Source organism: Zonotrichia albicollis, chromosome 7, assembly GCF_047830755.1.
Source record: "Zonotrichia albicollis isolate bZonAlb1 chromosome 7, bZonAlb1.hap1, whole genome shotgun sequence".
NCBI classification, from domain to species: domain Eukaryota; kingdom Metazoa; phylum Chordata; class Aves; order Passeriformes; family Passerellidae; genus Zonotrichia; species Zonotrichia albicollis.
The window spans coordinates 7,377,303-7,384,737 of NC_133825.1; positions in this window are offsets into that span (position 1 = coordinate 7,377,303).

Below are 7,435 nucleotides of genomic sequence, written 5' to 3' on the forward strand. Positions count from 1 at the left end.
CAGGGACAATGTCACACTTGCCCTGCTCCAGGGGAGGTCTCTGCCCCTGTCACTCCCTTGCTCTCTCCTCTTTTCTCTTTCTTTACATCTCTCTCTCTACCTCACATTTACTGTTCTATAAAATTCACTTTGGATTTGGTCTGCTTAGCACCTTAATTGGGGCAGAGGAACCTCTCTAACAATTTTCTTAAACAGATTGCGACATTACTTTGGCACAGTGATTTCAGGGCACGGTTCTCTGACCCCAAGTGCCTTTAACAATGGCATGGTTCCTTCCTCTGAGGAGGTTGCGGTTCTCTCTGGAGGAACTCTTGGAAACTTGGACACAGTCCCTCCTTCATCCTGGGGAACTTATGGGAGAAATGATGAGGAAAATGGCTTTTGTGGATGGCCAGTGAAAAAGAAAATATTTTGTTGTTTTTCTTTGAAAAGTTTGTTAAAGCACTGGAGGAAAGGGAGCAAATGTTACCAGAAAGACTGAAAAGGTTCATTCACTCTAAGGTGAGGAACACAAGGCTGCTGAATGTCCCACAAGAAGCCCAGCTCAAGTAGCTAAGTTCCCAAATAACTCCAGCCAGGGGTTTCCAGGAGGGTTTTTTTGGAGAGTGTTCAGAGCTGGCAGAACCCGGACTCGAGCCCTGGATATCTCTAGGCTCCCTAAGAGGAGCTTTTTCTGAGGAAGAGGATCCGCGATCATCCCTCAGGGGAGTCCCGGGGAGTCCATCTGGGAACGGCCCGGTACCGATGGGGTGGGACATTGGTTTTGGGCCTCCCCGTGAGAGCCGGGGCTGTGGAACGGGGGACCCCCAGGGCGGGGAGAGGGGAAGGGGTGATACCAGAGCTGGGGGACCCCCGGCAGCCCGGAGATGAGGCGGGGACAGGACCCCCTGACCCTGACAGGGGCATGTCCTGGGGTGACATCATGATGCTCGTACCCCATCGGTCTGTTTAGCCCAGAAATGAGTTCTGAACCTTTAAGGCTGGTTCTGAGAGTGAAGGGGAGGAAGAGACAGCAGTTTATTTTCAGAAACTGCATTCTCTCCTCTACATTGCAGCTGCTGGATGGACAGACAGCAGGACAGAGCTCTCCTTTGCTTTTAGTTAGATTTTAGGTCTCTGAGGCAGAGAAGTTTCCTGGACTGTGGTTTTTCTTTTTCTTTGGAGCTGTTTAGACCTGCTCTGTGCTGAACAACCAGAATACCACCAGCAGATCCCACCTGAGGCCCACCCGAATGGGCCTGGGCTGATGCATTTCCAGCCCTGGACAGACTGATAAGAGACTGATAATAAACTGATAAGAGACTGATAAGCCACTGATAAGGCACTGATAAGATGCTGAGTGCCCAGAGCTACAACCCAAGGATGGACTTTTGGAGTTTGTCATCTATTTTGGAGCAGCAGGAAGTTTTATTGCTTAATATTGTTCAATTTTTGTGCTGGTGAATGCTTTGCCTGTAAAATAAAGTTTTTTTAGACTTTTCTCCCCGGAAATATTTTCCCGGACTGGCTGAGGGTGGGGCTGCTCAATCAGCATTCTAGAGGAAACTCCTTTTGGAGGGTTTCAACCAAATTTGCCCTAAACCAGGACAGGGTGGTAGAAAGAAGGGGGAACCCCAAGTGACTGGATTGAGTAGAGGCAGGAGAGGGGGACCTTGGGACCCCAGAACCTCCCAGAATACAAAAGGAGGACCCTGGAGAGGAGGGATCCCCAGGACTGATGGAATCCCCACCAGCCCTGAGATGGGGGACCACCAGAACCCCAGAGGGATGAGACTGGAAATGGGAAACTCCTGGTGGCTTGTTTTTATTCACTCTTGATTTTTGGACATCAGATGACTTCTAGAAATGGACGTGGATGGGAGGAATCCCCAACCCAGGGCATCCACACCTTGTTTTTCCCCAAACCAGGATTTTCCCCAAACCTTCCCACCGTGACATCCCCCCTGTCCCACTTTGGGTGAGTTCAATCCCAAACCTGACCCCAATCCTGGTCTCAGTCTCATTCCATGTTTAGACACACTCACAGTTCTGTATTTAATCACATCCCAGTGCCAGACTTATCTAGCCCCAGACCCAATCCTAACCTCAGCCCTAAAGGTAATCCCATGTCTAGCCTTATCCCAATTCCAGCTCTAATCCAAATCTCCGCCCCAACTCCAAGCCAGCCCCAATTCCAGCCCCTTCCTAAATCCTCAGCCCCAAACCAAATCCCAGGTTCAGCCCTTCTGGGGGTTTGGGGGTGTCTCTGTCCCTCTGACCCCAATGATGTTTGGGTGGGGTCACAGCAGGGCTGAGAGGGACAGAGACCCCCCCGGCCTCCGCAGGTGTGAGAAGGTGGGAGAGCCCCCCCAGCCCCGAGCACCCTCAGCGGTGAGAGGGACACAGAGCCCCTGGTCTCCAGCCCTTCACAGGCATTGCCTGAGGCCAGAGGGATGGACACCCTCCGAGCATCCCCTGGGCTGAGAGGGACAGAGACCCCCGAGCATCCCCTGGGCTGAGAGGGACTGAGACTGCCCCGAGCACCCCCTGGCACAGGGGTGAGAGGGAGGGAGACCCCCCCGGCATTTCCTGGGTGAAAATTATGGAGACCCCCTGGGAAATGCCCTGGGGTGACAGGGACAGGAAAAACTCCCCCAAACCCCTCCCAAGCATCCCCCAGTGCGAGAGGCACAGAGAACCCTTGAGCATTCTCTGGGCACTGGACAAAATAAACTTGGCAGAAATCAAACTTGACTCTGCATAAATCACTTTGAAGAATACATGCTCTCCCCAAAAGTAACTTGGGATGAAAGCGCAAACAAATCCCAAATATGAATAAACCGACAATCCAAGCAGTGATGTGGCAATTCCAATATTCATTGCTTCCTGAACAGCTCCAGCGCAGCTGCTGGCAGTTTTCAAAAAAAGGAAAGTGGAAATTTGGCCCAATACAGATCATGAAAAGGAAGGGAAAGCTCTGTGTAGCAGTCACAAAGGTGACAGGGATCAAGAGAATAATGATTCTCACATTTGGTAAAGCCCCCAAGCCTGGGAATTCAAGACTTATTCGGAAATTTAGCTACTTGATCCGGGCTTCTTGTGGGACTTTCCGCCACCTTGTGTTCCTCACCGTGGGGTGAATGAACCTTGTCAGTCTGGGTGGTAAAATTTGCACCCTTTCCTCCAGTGATTTTAACAACTTTATAAGGAAAGACAACAAATTATTTTCTTTACACTGGCCACCCATAAAAGCCATTTTCCTCATTATTGCTCCCATAAGTTCCCCAGGACGAAGGAGCGACTGTGTCCAAGTTTCCAAGAGTTCTTCCAGAAAGAAGCACAACCTCCTCAGAGGAAGGAACCATGCTGTTTTCAAAGGCACTTAGGGTCAGAGAACCGTGCCCTGAACTCATTGTGCGAAAATAATATGGCAATATGGTTAAGAAAATTGTTAGAGAGATGCCACTGCCCCAGTTAAGGTGCTAACGCGACCAAATCCAAAATGGATTTTATTGAGCAATAAATGTGAGGTAGAGAGAGAGATGTAAAGAAAGAGAAAAGAGGAGAGAGCAAGGAAGTGACAAGGGGCAGAGACCTCCGCTGGGGCAGGGCAAGTGTGACATTGTCCCCTGTGTGTGTGTGCCCTTCCCAGGGTGGGGGTTTTACACCTGAGCCAGTTTGGGTAAGGGGGGTGGTGTTCACCCCCTAAGCAGGGATTACCCCACTGTTTCAGGCTGCAATGCAAGATGTAACCAAATGCATGTTTTCAATCCCCACCTTCATCAACTGCTATAAACAGGTGGGGCATGGTTCTTTTTCTCTTCCATGACTCAGCCCTGATAACGCCCTCCAGGGGAGATATCTTCTGTGAATGGGCCATTGAGTGTCTCTGCAGGACTGATAAAATTCCATCATCCCATTGTGGGATGCTCCGCCCAAGGGGGAGGATCCAAGCATTCCTACCTGGAGATAAGCTGAGCCTTGCTACAACCAGGAGCAGCTTGTCTGCTGGATTGCCAGAGGACAAAAGCTCCATAACCACCACTGGTTCTTCCTCTGCAGAGGAAGACCAGACCCTTCCACAGGATCACTGCTTGGACAGAATCACGTTCATCACTCCAACAGGACTGCAGCCACCATTTTTTAGGACTGCTGCCATCGCCCTGACCAACAGGGTGTCAGGTTATATCCTGACTCTGTCAGTTTAAGGCAGTTTTTCTGTATCATTGCCTTGATCTTCATTTTGTTATTTAATTGCAATTCTGGTTTAGATGTTCCCCATGTTTGCCTTTAAACCAGTACAAATCTCAATGTGCTCATCCCTTGTTATTCTGCCAAAACAGGATTTCCCATCCCCAAACCATTGCCAGATGGAAAAGGAGGCTGTGAGGAACAGGAAGGATCCCCGGGACACCCAGGCAGGTGAGGAGGAAGTCAGTGCCCCTTTCCCCGTCTCTCCTGCTCCATCTCCCAGCTCAACATGGCCCCTGGCTGCAGGACAACCCTGCTGCCAACCCCATCCTATTGGGGATGCACTGGGGGGATCTCCTTCCCCTTCCCTCTGGCACACAGGCAAATCCCATCCTCTCCTTGTCTTTCCTCCCCCAGACAAGAAGCTGAGGATTGGGACCAGAGAGGACAAATCCCCACAGCAGAACCCTGTAAAAGAGGCTGTTATGAGTGACTCCAGGGCACAGGAATCCAACGAGGAGGAAACTCCCCAGAGATTCCACAGGAGGAGGGGCTCCAAACTCAGCCCAGTGTGCTCTGAGGAGGAAAGACCCTCCCTGAGCCAGGAAGGTGGACAGAGCTTCAGCCAGAGCTCAGAGCTGGTGGTCCATGAGCAGCTTCATGATGGGGAGAATCCCCACAAGTGCTTGGAGTGTGGGAAGAGCTTCAGGCAGAGCAGCACCCTGATCCGCCACCAGATGATCCACACCAGGGAATGGCCCTATGAGTGTGGGAAATGTGGGAAGGGCTTCAGCTGCAGGTCAGAACTCATCAGGCACCAACGCATCCACACAGGGGAGAGTCCCTATGAGTGTCCCCAGTGTCAGAAGAGGTTTCGGACCAGCTCCAGTCTCCTCCAGCACCAGCAGATTCACACAGAGCAGAGGCCCTTCCGCTGCCCTGATTGCGGGAAGGGCTTCAAGCAAAACTCCAACCTCATCAGGCACAGGCGCACCCACACTGGGGAGAGGCCCTACGAGTGCCCCACCTGTGGGAAGAGGTTTCAGAGCAGCTCCAATCTCCTCCTGCATCAGTGGATTCACATGGGTGAGAGGCCCTTCCGCTGCCCGGAGTGTGGGAAGGGCTTCAAGCGCAACTCCCACCTCATCACCCACCAACGCATCCACACTGGGGAGAGGCCCTACAAGTGTCCCCAGTGTGGGAAGAGCTTCACCAGCAGCTCTAGCATGACAAAACACCAACGGAGGAACCACTAAGGGAAGCCCTGCGAGTGCCCCAGCTGCAGGAGGGGCTTCATGCACTGCTCCAGCTTCATCCCCAATGGAGGTCTAACGTTGGGAAGAGCGCGGGTGATCCATGTTCCCTATGATCCATGCTGGGAAGACAACTGCCCCAATACCTTCCCCTCTCAATGACATGGTGTAGAACTGAAGAACATGAGGGTCTTTCCATGGCCCTGTCATTGCATTCACTCTCACCTCAGGTCATTGCCAGGGGCAGGAAAGGGACTTTCTCTCTCCCTGAGGAGAAGGCTGAAATTTCCAGGAAGGGGACATATGTTGTTGGGAAGAGCCAGGAAGTTGTTTTGTAGTTTTCCCTGTAAACAGTTTCATTTATCCCTTCGGTTATCAATATTGTTACTGTTCCATTTGTTCCTTATCTCGTTGCTGTTCCAAATAAATTGTTCTTATCCCAGCCCAGGATCTTTGCCTTTTGTGCTTTCCATGGGAGGCGGGAGGGCAGTGAGGGCAGCGCGGTTTTAGCAAGAGCAGGAAATTGGGGAATCCCATTCCTGAACCCCAGCCCATGGAAACCGAGCATCCCAGCTGGTCCCAGCCCTGGTGGCCATGGCAAGAGCCTTGCGAGCGGGTCCCTGGCTGGGGCTGTGGGAACCTCTTCCCTCTGGTGCCCAGGGACAGGAGTGGAGGGAATGGCTGCAGCTGAGTCAGGGCAGGCTCAGGTTGGATGTCAGGAAAAGGTTTTTGCCCAGAGGCTGCTGGGGCCCTGCCCAGGCTCCCCAGGGAAGGGTCCCAGCTCCAGGGCTCTCTGAGCTGCAGCAGCATTTGGACAGCGCTGCCAGGCCCAGGCTGGCATTGTTGGGGTGTCCTGTGCAGGGCCAGCAGTTGGACTGGAGGATCCTGATGGGTCCCTCCCAGCTCAGCCAATTCTGTGGTTCTGGGATCCCATGAGCCTGGCGATGGGGCTGCCAATGGTTGCCATGGCAATGGGCTGTGGCTGCAGGCCTGAGTTGGTGTCCATGGCAACCACCCCTGGCATGGGGTCTCCATGGAGCTGCCAAGGGACTGAGCACAGCAACAGGGGTCTGGTGATGGTTGCCATGGAAACTGACCATAGCAACAGCAGGTTTGTGATGGCTGCCATGGAAAATGACCATAGCAACAGGGGACCAGTTATGGTTGCCATGGATACTGACCATAGCAACAGGGGGCTGGCAAGTGGCCCAGAGAGGAGGCTGCTCTGTGCCCTTGGTGGCATGGACAGAGCAGAGAGGGGGCCCAGGATATTTGTCAGCACCAGCCTCTTTGCCCAGCCCTTGGCAGCCCTGGTTTCTGAGGCCAGCTTTGGCCTGGGCTGAGTTTGGCTGTGGCCCAGCTCCATCCTCCTGGGGGGCTCAGGGCCTGTTCCCGGCCATGGCCAGCCCTGGCTGCCTCTCTGCTGGCCCAGAGGCTGGCAGAGCCCGGGGCAGGGCTGTCTGTGCAGCCCCACAGGTGCCACGGGCTCTGCAGGAGCTGGCAGAGGCTGCCCAGCAGGGAGGCCATGGGGCACAGAGCCCCAAGGCTGCTGTGGGCACCATGGCACCGGGGCCGTTCCCAGCCGCAATGCTCCTGGCCTGGGCTGGGCCTGCACAGGGGCTGGGCCACCATGGCTGGGCCAGCACAGGGCCACAAAGGGGCCACACAGCCACTGCCCGGGCTGACAGCAAGGCCAGGCACACACAGGGAATTGCTGAGCATGGCCTGTGCTGGCCAGGCCTGACTGTGCCAAAGGCAGAGCTCAGCTGCCCCTGGGGGCTGCAGGAGCGGTCCAGAGCCCAAAGAGCTTCCATGGCTGTGCTGGAGACCAAGGCTGCAGGAGGGAAATGCAGGGCTGCTGCAGGATGGGGAGGGCATTGAATTCCCGCACACACCTCAGCTCTCTGATGATCCCAGCACCATGCTGGGCCCTGTTTCAGACTGGAGCAGAGCAGATGTTGATGGAACAGGAGCCCTGCGGGGCTGTCAGGGACCTGCAGCTTGCAAGGTGC